A 14,502-nucleotide genomic window follows, 5' to 3' on the forward strand; every position below is an offset into this window, starting at 1 on the left:
CAAACCCAACTGCGCCCCAGAACCAAATCTCACAAAGAGAGACTCACACCCGACTATCTGAGAAACGGTGGTCTCCCGCGGACATAAGGTCTCCCTAATAATAACCGCCACTCCCCCACCCCTACCTTGAGCTCTTGGCCGGTGCAGCACCCGGAAGCCTGGTGGGCAGAGGTCAACCAAAGGGACCCCACCCTCTGGGCCCAACCAAGTCTCCGTGATGCAAGCCAGGTCCGCCTGCTCACCCTCAACTAAATCCCTAACGAGGGGAGCTTTATTAACCACGGACCTGGCATTCAGGTACACCAGCCGGAGCTCAGGAGGCTGCACATCCTCGCTCCCGGAACCTCGGGGAAGAAGCAGAGGGTCGGAGCGCCTCACCGCTTGCAAATAGCGGGGACGGCCCTCCCGGTAACGATACGGCCCCCTGTCTATCCGCCTGCTGCCTTTCCCCGTCGTGGGAATTGATAATCCCACGACCCGCTCATGAGCCCCGGCGACAACGCCACCCCGTTCTCCCCCCGTGCCATCAGACCCAAGGCTGGTCTGAACCATGGTAGATCGGCCACCCCCCATAGCCAAACCACCGCTATCTCCCACCCCGCTCCCTAACCTTATAAAAAATTTGGATAAAAAAATAATCAGAGGCTTCCTAGAATTACATGGATAGCTCCTGCCCCTGCCCAGCCATCTCTCAGAGACCCAAAACTCGGGCCCGTCATCAAGGTCATCAACATTCAAGGAGGCAGGTCGCACCCAGGAGAGGGGGGCACCCCTGAGGGCGTACAAACGCGTACTCGTATATTGCCGCATAAATATAAAAGTCCAAACAGTCCAGGATAGGCATCCCTAGTTGTCCATGGGAGGATTGAACATGACAGAAACCTGGATCCACCCAACTTCACTGCCACTCAGTTGGGTGGCCCCCAAGACAGGCCGCAGCCCGTTCTCTCACAACGGGTAGAGGCTCCGTTCCTGGGGGTGGACCAGATATCCTCTGGGTAGGCAAACCCATAGAGCTCCCACCTCTATGTGGTTGCAGATGGAAAAATCCAGCCACTCTCCCACCGTGGCCGATACCCAGGTATGTCGAAAGTCCAAAGGGAGAGGGGAGAGGATAGGTAGGCAGATGGTAAAAAGTGTGTCCAAGGCAAGGAGGATAGGCAGGCCAGAGTAAAAGTAGTCTAAATCACCGGCGTCACTGCAAAAGCAGTCCAAAGATGATACACGATGCAGGAGCCCCATGTCGTCCTTGCTCCGGTAAGATGACTCCCGGTCGTCTTCTTCGCCAGCCAAGCGGTCCGAAGACGCCGTCGCCATAAGAGGCGGCCTGAAGCAAGAGAATAGGTCCACCATCGTCGCCAAGGTGAGTAATAATAGTCACCCTCTCCACCGCCAAAACGGCCCGAGGGCGACACCACCACCAAAGCGGACCAAGGCGGCTTGGGGCCACATGGAAGTCCCGCCGCCGGCGAAAAGATCAAAAGCCCAAAGGCACCAGAGTCAGCAGCCGGCCCCCGCGAACGGGGCGACAGTCTCAGAACGCCGGCACAAACAAAAATGGCCCTAAAGCCAGCTGATGAATCCCCGAGCGTCCGGAGCATATCATTGTCCCTGTCACCACCAAAGCCGGGCCGCCGCCGCCATCGCCACCACCGCCGAGCGCGGCCCAAACAAATCGTCGTGCAGGCTGCCACTCGCGCCAAGGCCGACGCCCACGCCATCGCCGCCATCTTCACCGCCGCCGACCGGACAGCCCAGCGGACCTCACGAGCGCACCCCTCACCGACAGGCATCGTCGTGCAGGCTACTACTCGAGCCAAGGCCGACGCCCACGCCGTCGCCGCCATCTTCACCGCCGCCGACCGGACAGCCCAGCGGACCTCACGGGCGCACCCCTCACCGACAGGCATCCTCCCCAGCAGCTCGAGCCGGTCCGAGAACAAGCAAAGTGGCCCGGACGGCCCGAAAGCGGCGGGGAGCGCCGCGCCAGACACAAGCAGCCCGAACGCTCCAGAGAAAGCAAGAAACGGCAGGAGGAAACAGCTGGTAGGTAGCAGGGCCAGCAGCCGGCAGCCGGTCATTCAAACAGCTCAAATCCGCTGCTGGCTTCAACAGCCTCCGCGTTGTCACACTGCCCCACAACAAACCCCAATCCCATCCCAGCAAGCCATAAGGCTTGTGAGGGGCTCCCAGGGGACGCCTATCAGCTGGAGCTCGCGGAGCTCAGCCGAGCGCGTCCTCCATCTTGGGCATGCGTAGATTAGTAAAAGCAAACAGTTGTCTATCTTCCTCGCATAAAGGAATAGAAAAGAAAGCATCTTTCAAGTCAATGATAATGAGGTCATAATTTTGAGGAATCAAATTCGGATTTGGCAGGCCAAGTTGTAGCACCCCCATCGGTTTTATTATGGCATTCACCGCATGGAGGTCGTGCAAAAATCTCCATTTTCTAGATTTCTTTTTAATGACAAAGACAGGCGTATTGTAAGGACTGTTGGATGGCTCAATATGAGCACTTTCCAATTGCTCCTTAACTAATTGCTTTAAAGCGTTTAATTTTTCTAAGGTGAGGGGCCATTGGTCTATCCAAACAGGAGTATCAGTTGTCAATTGGAGCTTTAAAGGTGAAATAGACATAGTGAATCTATTCAAGTGTCAATTTAGCTTGAAACTGTTGCATCAAATCACGACCCCACAGATTTGTGTGAATAGGCAATATAACAGGTTGAAAGTAAGCGACTGAAGAAACAAAGGAAGAAGTTACCAGGAGCCACCTCTTGCTGCGCATGGCATGTTGAATTCCCCCTACTCCTCTGACAGCCGGGGCGCTCTCAGTCTCCCAGCCCTGTGGCCATTCCGAAGATCGGATGACACTGACGTCCGCCCCTGTATCCAATAAACCAGAAAAACTCCGGTCACTGATAGTAAACGTCATCATGGGGCGGCCATCTTGGACTGGCTGCTCAACTGCAAGCGCATCCGTGACCTCAGAGGAGGGCGGAGCCGTGGCTGGGACCAACAAAATGGCTGACGCCACGAGGTCCCCTTTGTGAAAAATCGTGGGTGAGTTTCCGGTAACCGCCATTGCAACAGAGGAAAAGTCACGAGAGTCTCGCAAAAATGGGGAAGCTAGAATTCCCCTAGCAACAAGATCGCGCACTGGAAAAACCAGGAGTGGGCCTTTAGGAGGTAAAGGGCATTTAGGATCAGGTTCAGTAGGCAGAAAATAGACTAAGCCAGGAACATTAATTTCAACCTCCTCTGAGGCGACTATGCGAATCGGGGGAGAATGAAAAAGAGAATCAGTGAAAAGATCAGAGGGGTTAGAAGCATTAAGAGGAAAAGAAATGTCAGCCTTTGGTGTCGGGCTGGCTGACTGCCCCTCCTCTAGTTTCCCTGCTGGGAGCCAGAAGAGGTGCGGCATTGATTGGCCCAATGGAACCCCTTTTTGCAGCGGGGGCACACCGTTTTCAGTTTAGCCGATTGGTTGCCTGTTTTGGAAGCACCTCCGCCGGGGGCTCTACATTGAGATTTGAAGTGGCCTGGCTTACCACAGTTAAAGCAATTTCCGCCCAGGCGGGACCCCTTTTGGAGTTCCCCCTGGGTAGAAAAGCCAGTGACCATGGCTGATGCCAGTGCTTCCATGGAGTAGGCGGTGGTGCCGACGATGCGGCATTGCTCCAACATTTCCGCCACAGTAACCTCAGGCTTGTTTGCGATAGCCTGAAGTAATTTCTGACAATCTTTGTTTGCATTTTCAAAAGCTAACTTGAGCAGAATTTCATCTTGAGCCTGAGCGTTGTCAATTTGTCTTTCTATAGCAGTCGTCAAACGACTGATGAAGTCTTGATAACTTTCGTTTGATCCTTGCTGAATCTTAGAAAATGTCTGGGTGGGTGTTCTGCCAGACTCATCAACTTTCCTGAGCGCAGCCATAGCAGCTTGTGTGATTAAAGGAAAGCCAGCTTGGTTCATTTGAAGTTGATTGTCCAAATTTAGGAATTGGCCTGTCCCCAATAGTTGTTCTTTGGTTACATTTTGGGGAAGACCTCTCCCTACTAAAATTTGGATTTGTTTGGCATATTCTGCTGACCAAACAACGTTTTGAGCTGGGGTTAAAATCATATCAAACAGCATGCGATAATCAGCGATGGTCATATGAGTGCCAAGGTGACTCAAACCTGTGATCAGGCAGAAAGTGTATTTAGAATGAAGGCCATATTGAATCACAGCAACTTTAATGTCCTTAATAGTTTTTGGAGCTAGAGGAGCATAAACAGGTTGTGCGGGTGGAGGTGGTGGTGGGGCAGCAGCGGCTGCCCCGTCAGCCGCAGCCCCCCCAGCAGCAGCAGTGGGAGCCGCAGCAGCCTGAGGAACAAAAAAGGTGACAGGGTCGGCAGCACAAGCTTCTAAATCCTCTGGATCTAACATCCCAGAGGCACGAGCTGCAAGCATAGAGTGAACAAAAGGTGCCCCTTGAATGGGGTGGGGAGGATGTTTAGAAATAGTGATGGTAATAAACTCAGAGGCTTTTTCCTCTTGGTCGGGAGCAGAGGGAGGGACAGGCACAGCAGGGTAAAGAGAAGAGGTAGGAGGAGTTTCCGATTTTTCATAAGGTGGGGGCGGCACGGAGAAGGCCAATGTTCTGTCCGTCCCTCCTATCTGGTTAAAACATGCATAGTGGAGAGTTAAACATTCCATTATGATCCTCCACAAGTTTAAAATTTTTACCGGAGCCCTAGGGGTCTCATGAAAATATTCTCCTAATTTGGTCCATGTAGCCAATTTAAAAAGGGACGCGGTGGCTCAGTGGGTTAGGACGCTGAGCTTGTCGATCAGAAGGTCGGCAGTTTGGCGGGTCGAATCCCGAGTGCCGCGTAACAGAGTGAGTGCCTGTTACTCGTCCCAGCTTCTGCCCACCTAGCAGTTCGAAAGCACGTAAAAATGCAAGTAGAAAAATAGGGACCACCATGGTGGGAAGGTAACAGCGTTCCGTGCACCTTTGGTGTCTAGTCATGCCGGCCACATGACCACGGAGACGTCCTCGGACAAGCGCTGGCTCTTCGGCTATGAAACGGAGATGAGCACCGGCCCCTAGAGTCGGAAACGACTAGCACGCATGTGCGGGGGAACCTTTACCTTTACCTTTAGCCAATTTGAGTGATCCCCTTTCAGGATATTTTGGGCATTGTTCCCACACGTCTAAGTCTCCGTTTTTTACCGGAGGAAGTTGCTTGCCTTTTTTAGAACCAGCAGAATCACGTCGGGGTCACCAGTTGCTGGGAACCTGCTGCTGTCTGACCCCACCGGGTCTGTGAGCAGCCAGGTTGAGAATAATTAGCCTCTGGTGAGGCTGGGCAGCGGCTGCTCCCGCCCAGGGTTGGCGCCCATGAAAGAAGGACACAGAGATCTCTCAGGGTGAGGGCTCCGCTGCTCCTGGGACGAACACCGAACCACAAGGAGCGGTGGACCTTGTTTATTTATAGTATAAGCAAACAATCATGTTTTATTATTGTTCAAATCAACCAATCAGGATTAAATGGTTACATCGTGCCAATCCTGCATGATTTAAGTACACACGTGCTGTTCTAAACCTATCCTGAAAGGAAACATTGGTGTTAATAGTAGATTCAAATACAGTAATGACCAATCACCTGCAGGAGGCATCAGAATTTGCCTTATATGGAATAGCCAATGGTGTGAAAGATTCTGTAACTATGCCCTTATACGGCTGTAGCCAATGACATCTCTCCAAGGTTTTTTGCTTGCTTCCTTATTCATGATTCACTGAAGACTTTCCATGTTAGAAAAGTACTGGCCAGCTTCATGTATAGGAATAGAGATCATGGTTATTCCAACACTTACTCCTGAATGTTTGGGTGAGAATACAGTATACTTTTTATTTTTTTATTTATTTTAATTCCATTTATTTCCCGCCCTTCTCCGAAGACTCAGGGCGGCTTACAAGCTTAGCAGTAGCCTTCATTCTATGTATATGCCTGCTTATTAGGTCATAATACAGTCATAATGACAAAGATAGAGATGGCTATGAAGGGTAAGAGTTCACACCTTTCTTACTGAGCTGTAATTAGGTCTGTGATAAATAGCTTCTTAGCCCTTGAGGAGCCCTTTTGCATTTCATCAATCACATTTTAAGTTGCAGGAAGAATGTCCACAGCCTGGAGTTCCATTCTGACAGCGCTCAGCCTTATCTCACCCTTCTATCCTTCGGAGGGTGTAAAATGAGACCCAGATTGTTGCGGGCAATATGCACATAATGCCTACCTTGTAAATCTCCCAGACTGCACTGTAAAGCACTATGGGGTCGCAGATAAGTCTAAATGCTATTGTTATTTTAGTGGCACCGTTGTGACTGAAGGTCTTTGCACACTCAAGCATATTTAGCGCTTTTTCCCCATATGTATCCTATGATGTCCATAGATATGTCCATTAACAATAAAGCTCTTCCCACATTCAAAGCATTTGTATGGTTTTTCTCCCAAGTGGATCGATGCTTATAAAGACTTCCCTTCTCACGGAATATCTTGCTACAGACAGACATTGATACCATTTCTCTCCTGACTTGAGTCTTTGATATGTATAAAAGCTTGTCCACTGAAACCCTTTCCACGCTCCAGGCATTTATATGGTTTCTCTCCTGAGTGGATACTTTGATGTCTATGAAGGTGTCCCCTTTGACTGAAGCTCCTTCCACACTCCAGGCATTTATGTGGTTTTTCTCCTGTGTGGATTTTTTGATGTTTATAAAGGATTCCTCTCATACTGAAGCATTTTCCACACTCCAGGCATTTATATGGTTTTTCCCCTGTGTGGATCCTTTGATGTACATAAAGGTTTCCCCTCTGACTGAAACTCTTTCCACACTCCAGGCATTTAAATGGTTTCTCCCCAGTGTGGATTCTTTGATGTGCATAAAGTTTTCGCAGATGAATGAAGCTCTTTCCGCACTCCAGGCATTTATACAGGTTTTCTGCTGTGTGTATCCTTTGATGTACATAAAGGTTACTACTCTGACGGAAACTCTTTCCACACTCCAGGCATTTATACGGTTTTTCTCCTGTGTGGATCCTTTGATGTGTATAAAGGTGTCCCTTCTGACTGAAGCTCTTTCCACACTCCAGGCATTTATGTGGTTTCTCTCCAGTGTGAATTCTTTGATGACTATAAAGTTGTCCCCGCACACTGAAGCTCTTTCCACACTCCAGGCATTTATGTGGTTTCTCTCCAGTGAGAATTCTTTGATGACTATAAAGTTGTCCCCGCACACTGAAGCTCTTTCCACACTCCAGGCATTTATGTGGTTTCTCTCCTGTGTGGGTCCTTTGATGTACATAAAGGGCGGCGTTCTGAGTGAAGGTCTTTCCACATTCTAGGCATTTAAATGGTTTCTCTCCTGTGTGGATTCTAAGATGCCTTTCAAGATCTCCATTTCTTTTGAAGGATTTTTCATATTCTGTGCATTGATATTTCTTTTCTCCCTGGCAAATTCTTTGGAGATTTCTGTGTTGTCTGACTGTTCTCCTGTCATTGAAGCTCTTTCCACACCTCAGGCTTTTATGCTGTTTCTCTGCTATGTGGATTCTTTGATGTGCATAAAGGTTTCGCAGATGAACGAAGCTCTTTCCACACTCTAGGGATTTATACAGGTTTTCTTCTGTGTGGATCATTTGATGTACATAAAGGTGTCCCCTCTGACTGAAGCACTGTCCACACTCCATGCATTTAAATGGTTTGTGTGGTTTTTCTCCTGTGTGTTTTCTCTGATGTAAATAAAGGTTTCCCCTCTAACTGAAGCTCTTTCCACACTCCAGGCATTTATACGGTTTTTCTCCTGAATGGATCCTTTGATGTACATAAAGGATGCTCCTCTGACTGAAGCTCTTTCCACACTCTAGGCATTCATACGGTTTTTCTCCTGTGTGGATCCTTTGATGTCTATAAAGGTTTACCCTCAGACTGAAGCTCTTTCCACACTCCGGACATCCATACGGCCTGTCTCCAGTGTATATTCTTAGATGATTTTTAAGATCTCCATTTCTCTTAAAGGATTTTCCACATTCAGGGCAACGATATTTCTCTCCTCCCTCCTGGATTCTGTGGCATTTCCCGCCTCTTCTGAGGGAGCCTCCGCCCTCCAGGCCCGTCTCGGGGTCTCCGCCCCTTTCCTGCTCCCCGCTTCCCCCTCCAGGCGGCCTCCTTTCGCGGAATCCCCTTCGGCTCATCCCTTCCGGGCCTTCCCCGCCGTCTCCTCCCGGGGCTGCTCCGCGGGGCCTCCTTCCTTCCTCCGCCGGGCTCGCCCGAATTCCTGCAGGGGCGAAGGGAGAGAGGCGGGTCACGGCTTCGTCCCTTCTCCAGAGGGGAGTCCCAGCCCCGACCGGAAGGCCGAAGCCTCGGCCGCTCAGTGAGACTTTCCGGCCAGACCTCCCTCCCAACGCCCGTCTCGCCAGACCAGGCCTCGCCCACCCTTCTCCTCCAGAGAGCCTCTCGGACTACGACTCCCGGCATCCCTTACGCCCTACCTGGGTCCGAGCCCGTCCGCGGACGAATCAATTCGGTGTCTCAGTTCTTTTCCTTTCCGGAAGTAGAGGCGGGACTTCGCTGCTAGGCCTGTCTCCTGTTGCTGGATGCTCTTCCTGTTTTCTTGGAATGGACCGCCCCGAGGAGTCCTCCCGCCAATCGCCGCCATCGCCAGAGCGACCATTCGGCATCCTTCCGTTCAATCAGCCAGAGCGCGCCTGCGCAGTAGCGGAGTTTCGCTTTGGCAAGGGGGGGCTGAGGCGAGGGGCTCCCCTTGACCTTTGGGGTCCCATCTTCTCCCCCCCACCGCATCCAGGCCGGCGGAGCTGGGGGGCCTCCCGGGCTGCGTCTCCGCCCCTCCCTCCCTCCTCCTCCTGGGTCTCTCCCTGGGCAAGGCGGGGGGGTTGGGGGGCTCTTCCTCCGGGGGGGCTCGGGCCAGGCTCCCCCCGCGGGTTCTGCTCTTCAGAAGTTCTGCCTCTCCTTTCCCTCGCTCTGCATTCACACTGGGACCTCTTCGCGCACGTGGGGAAATAGGAGGATCTGCAATTACCTGTATTCTTGGACTTTAAATATTTGTATGCCAATGATGCTTTTCCCAAAAGTATTTCTTCGGGGGTTTTCTGGAGACTAAAACAAATGAAAAACGGTGGCAGGGTTTGGAGAAAAGAAGGACTAAGGGGGGACGTGACAGTTTCCAATATTTGAGGGCTTTTTCCAAAGCACCAGAACAGAAACTGAACCAAGAGAGAAGCAACCTGGAATTAAGGAGAAACTTCCTGAGCACACACAATCCGTGGCATGTGGGTGTTTCATCCCTGTGGGTTTTTTAAGAAGAGATTGGACAGCCAGTTGTCTGAAATGGTATATTGGGTCTCCTGCTTGAGGGGGGCAGGGGTGGACTAGGAGATCTCCAAGGTCCCTTCCAGCTCTGTTCTAAATTTGACTTTGAATTTTCCTTCACTAATAACCAACCTCAGCTCTGAACTCTTCCCAGGAACTCATTCCATCTTCAGCAGCTGAAGCATCAAACCCGGAAGAAAGAGTGGAGGGGGGGGGGCAGATCTTGTCCTGCATGCCTGAGATAGAAACCAAGTTCCATCAGGGATGTTTCAAAGGGATCCTCTGAGGTATCCAAGGGGAGGGAATTTGGGGAGGTGCCCATTTATTTCGGAATGACTTATTTGGAGAGCAGCCCAACTCCCAATGACTATGAATGCCTTACAAAAGAGAAGAACAAAAAAGGAAAGAAGGAGTACACCTTATTGCATTGCACATCATAGCTCCCTCTGGCTCAAACCACCTGCCTGACCCCCCCAGTCCTCCTCCTCAAAGATGTGTGGAACATTTGTTGGGTGAGGCACAGAAATCTCTGGGTGATGCTGTTCGAGAGGGGAGGTGGTTGCAGCTCTTTTGGGGGGCAACATGTAAGCAATGGGCCATCGCTGCCTTTCCAATTCCAGTCCCTGTCGTGCTCGAGGTGCTAAAGAGGCTGGACCTCAATTAACCTTTTCCCAGATCAGCCATTAGTCAACTGAGCACAGAAACCATACTCGTGTCAAACCCTACAGTCCGTATCTTCACAAGCCCTTTCAAGGGAATTTATGCACAGCAATAGAGACTGAGCTGGTTCTTTTTTTAACTTTCCAGTGCTAGACAGCTTCTCTTGCATTTCCTGGTGCTGCCCCATCCAAGTGCCAACTACGTGTAAACAAGCTTTACTTCTCAAGTCAGCCAGACATGTCCAGGGACAGAGTGAGAGACACCTGGCTGGAGAAGGTTCCCTGATGGACACTGTCCGGGCGAGTCCTTGCAATAAGACTCAATGGCAAGGGAAGCCCTCACATTTCCACAACATGCTCAGTTTGGCTAGTCTTATGCCAGGTTAAGTTGGCCTCCAAAGAGCCTGTTGAACAATGCTAGGGGTCTGGATGTGCAAACCGAGGAGTGGGGAAAGAAGTCTTGTGAACAGAGCCTCTGGTCCCGCTGGGTTCTTGTTTAGGGCTTTCCCAGGTCAGAAGTGAGCAATGATGGACCTTTTATGACTTCAACTCCCAGAATTCCTGAGGCCGCTTGGACAGTATTTGGCTGGATCGTCCTAAAAGAGGCATCCTTCCAAGCCATCGCCCTGTTCCTTCCTTCCCTTTCCCAGCTTTTCCCTGCAGAGGGAGCGCGCACTCTCGCTCTGTTCCGTCAGCTGCACAGAAGGCGACAGTGCTAACTTACTTTTCCTTCCGCCTGCTGTAAAGAGGGCGCCCGCAGCCTCCATTGCTTCCGCCCAGCACCAAAATGGCACCCTCCAGCGTTTCTCCTCGTAGGCCTCTTCCACGTCAAGAAGCGCGACTCATCCCATGTGAAAGAACGTATATATTAGAGCAACCAATAGTGCAGCACAGCTCTAGTGGGTCCTCTTCCCGCTGCTACCCCGTTCAAGGCTGGAGGGCTGTAAACCGAGGCGTGGGAGATGTTTGAGGGACCCACTGAGGTCTTTCCTGCGAGGGGCGGTGGGGGGGCACGGACTTTCCCGGCCCTGCAGATGAAGTACAGCTGAGCGGCAACTGCCCCACCGGCCATCAGGGGGCAGCAAAGGATGGCTGTTAACGCCACCTGCCGGCCCTTGGGAGCCCTGCAGCCCAGAGAGGCTCGGCCCCGGGTTTCTTTTGGAACACAGCTCATCCTCCGAAGGGGATAGTAGAGCAATGGCTGGCCCTAGATTACAGCTCACAACAACCTGCTCAGGTAGGCTGGCGAAGGCATTCCAGAGGCTGAATGGCAAGAAATTGCCAGTTTATAGTTCAGCACATCTTGTTTCCGTTCACAGAACACAACTTCCTCCCTAGGGTATAAAAACCACATTCACATGTGCTAATTGTGGCAGTGTTGAGAAGGGCTGGATTTCCGGGGCTTTGCCTGTTGTCCAAGACCAGGCTTCCTGCTCGAGTTACAGCCACCCTCTCAGCTGCCCCTTTTCTGGGCCATCCTGGCTGCAGCTGAATCCCTTCCTGAAGGAGGAGAAGGAGCCAGAAACTGTCCTCTCCTAAGAATTCAGATCAGGGCCATGAAATAGAGGCTGAGAATTGTTCTGGTTGGTTCTGCTTGCTCAACCTGCATCATAAATACTGTGCCTACTTTGGGCCCCTCAAATTCTGTAAAGGAGAATCAGAGAAAGACAAGGTGAATGGTCAAATCCTCTTATTGCAGTAAAAAGTATTTAGGGGTACTTTTTTTTCAAATAATTTCAATTTACTGTGATATCTGTTGAAACTGATGCAATTAAATGGCATGGACAATTTATTGTTTCATAATGCATTGGGTGTAAATTTTGATTTATGACTTAACATTATTCTAAATAAATGGTATGGACAAAATCACTGCAAGTGGCCTTTGTAGATTTTAAGCCTACATTTGATTCCACTTGAAATCTTGGTGAATGTGGAGAATACAATATAAAGGCATGTTACTTTTTCTCATTCAGCATTTGTACCAAATGTGCTAACCAACCTGGTACCTCTTCAGAAAAGTCTCACAGGGCTGTATTTAGACCTCCACCCTCTTTAAGTTGTATCTCAACTCCTTGACAGCTCATTTCATCGTCTCCTACTTACATCTGCCTCAATCTGTGGACCCTTCTTCCTGTATGCTGAGGATATGGATAGTATCTCACGGAGCTTTGTTGGCTTTACAAAGTCTCTTGTTTCTGCTAAAAAGCCTTGAAGACAAGGAGACCATAGACAGCATCCAATTTACAAGAGTTTCATATATCTGGGGATGGCTTTACATGATGCTGACATTTGGAAAACCCATATAGATTATATGAAAAATGAGATGGAGCCGTTCTTTCACACCCACAACAATGAAGGCCAAATTAGACCTAGATTGAGCCATGGCACATTTGCTTCAATTAGGAATTGAGTGGGATGATGATTTAAAGGCAATTTATTAGACTTATAACAAAAAGATTTCCCTCAATGAAAAGAGGGCATCCAGGACACAGAATCTGGTTTCATTTTATATGCCATATATTAGAAAAAGTACAAAACAAGACTTAATTGAACGGAAGAAATCATCCTGCTCAGTTATTCCACATATAGGCAATAACATCCCATAATAAGCTTGTAAGCTAAGCTTGTAAGCCGCCCTGAGTCTTCGGAGAAGGGCGGGATATAAATGGAATTAAAATAAAAAATAAATAAATAAAATATTAAGCATAACCATTGAAATGTGCATTGCATTAAAAGAATCTTCACAAGGGGAAAAGTATCACGAGTCAAATGAGGTGCGTTTTCAACCACACAATTTCAGTTCGGCATTTAACACAATCATTTCCAAGCATCTAGTAGATAAACTGGGCCTTTTAGGCTGAAACACTTTATGTAACTGGATTCTTGACTTTCTTACCAACAGGCCCCAATATGTGCGAGTTGGAACAAATACCTCTAGTATCATTTTCATGAGCACAGGTTATCCACAGGGCTGCCTCCTAAGTCTGCTGCTGTTCACCCCGTTGACAGCGCTCAGCCTCGTCTCAGCCTTCCATCCTTCTGAGGGTGTAAAATGAGACCCAGATTGTTGCGGGCAATATGCAAATAATGGTGACCTTGTAAATCTCCCAGACAGCACTGTAAAGCACTATGGGGTGGCAGATAAGTCTAAATGCTATTGTTATTTTAATGGCACCGTTGTGACTGAGGGTCTGCACACTCAGGCATATTTAGTGCCTTTTCCCCATATGTACTGTATCCTTTAATGTCCACAGAGATGTTCGTTAACAATAAAGCTCTTTCCACACTCAAAGTATGGTTTTTCTCCCAAGTGGATCGATGCTTATGAAGACTTCACTTCTCATACAATCTCTTTCCACACCCAGACACTGATGATTTCTCTCGTGACTTGAGTGTTTGATATGTATAAACGCTTGTCTAGGGTTTGTCTCCTGAGTGGATAGTTTCATGTGTATCAAGGTGCACCCTCTTATAGAAGCACCTTCCACACTCCAGGCCTTTATGTGGTTTCTATCCTGTGTGGGTCCTTTGATGTTTATACAGGCTACTCCTGTCACTGAAGCTCTTTCCACACTCCAGGCATTTATGTGGTTTCTCTCCTGTGTGGGTTCTTTGATGTGTATAAAGGTGTCCCCTCTCACTGAAGCTCTTTCCACACTCCAGGCATTTATGTGGTTTCTCTCCTGTGTGGGTCCTTTGATGTTTATACAGGCTACTCCTGTCACTGAAGCTCTTTCCACACTCCAGGCATTTATGTGGTTTCTCTCCTGTGTGGATTCTTAGATGTGTATAAAGGTGTCCCGTCTCACTGAAGCTCTTTCCACACTCCAGGCATTTATGTGGTTTCTCTCCTGTGTGGGTCCTTTGATGTTTATACAGTCTACTCCTGTCACTGAAGCTCTTTCCACACTCCAGGCATTTATGTGGTTTCTCTCCTGTGTGGGTTCTTTGATGTACATAAAGGTGTCCTCTCTGACTGAAGCTCTTTCCACACTCCAGGCATTTATGTGGTTTCTCTCCTGTGTGGGTCCTTTGATGTTTATACAGGCTACTGCTGTCACTGAAGCTCTTTCCACACTCCAGGCATTTATGTGGTTTCTCTCCTGTGTGGGTTCTTTGATGTACATAAAGGTGTCCTCTCTGACTGAAGCTCTTTCCACACTCCAGGCATTTATGTGGTTTCTCTCCTGTGTGGGTCCTTTGATGTTTATACAGGCTACTCCTGTCACTGAAGCTCTTTCCACACTCCAGGCATTTATGTGGTTTCTCTCCTGTGTGGGTCCTTTGATGTTTATACAGGCTACTCCTGTCACTGAAGCTCTTTCCACACTCCAGGCATTTATGTGGTTTCTCTCCTGTGTGGGTCCTTTGATGTTTATACAGGCTACCCCTGTCACTGAAGCTCTTTCCACACTCCAGGCATTTATGTGGTTTCTCTCCTGTGTGGGTCCTTTGATGTACATAA

Source organism: Vipera ursinii (genome assembly GCF_947247035.1).
Source record: "Vipera ursinii genome assembly, chromosome: 16".
Lineage (NCBI taxonomy): Eukaryota > Metazoa > Chordata > Lepidosauria > Squamata > Viperidae > Vipera > Vipera ursinii.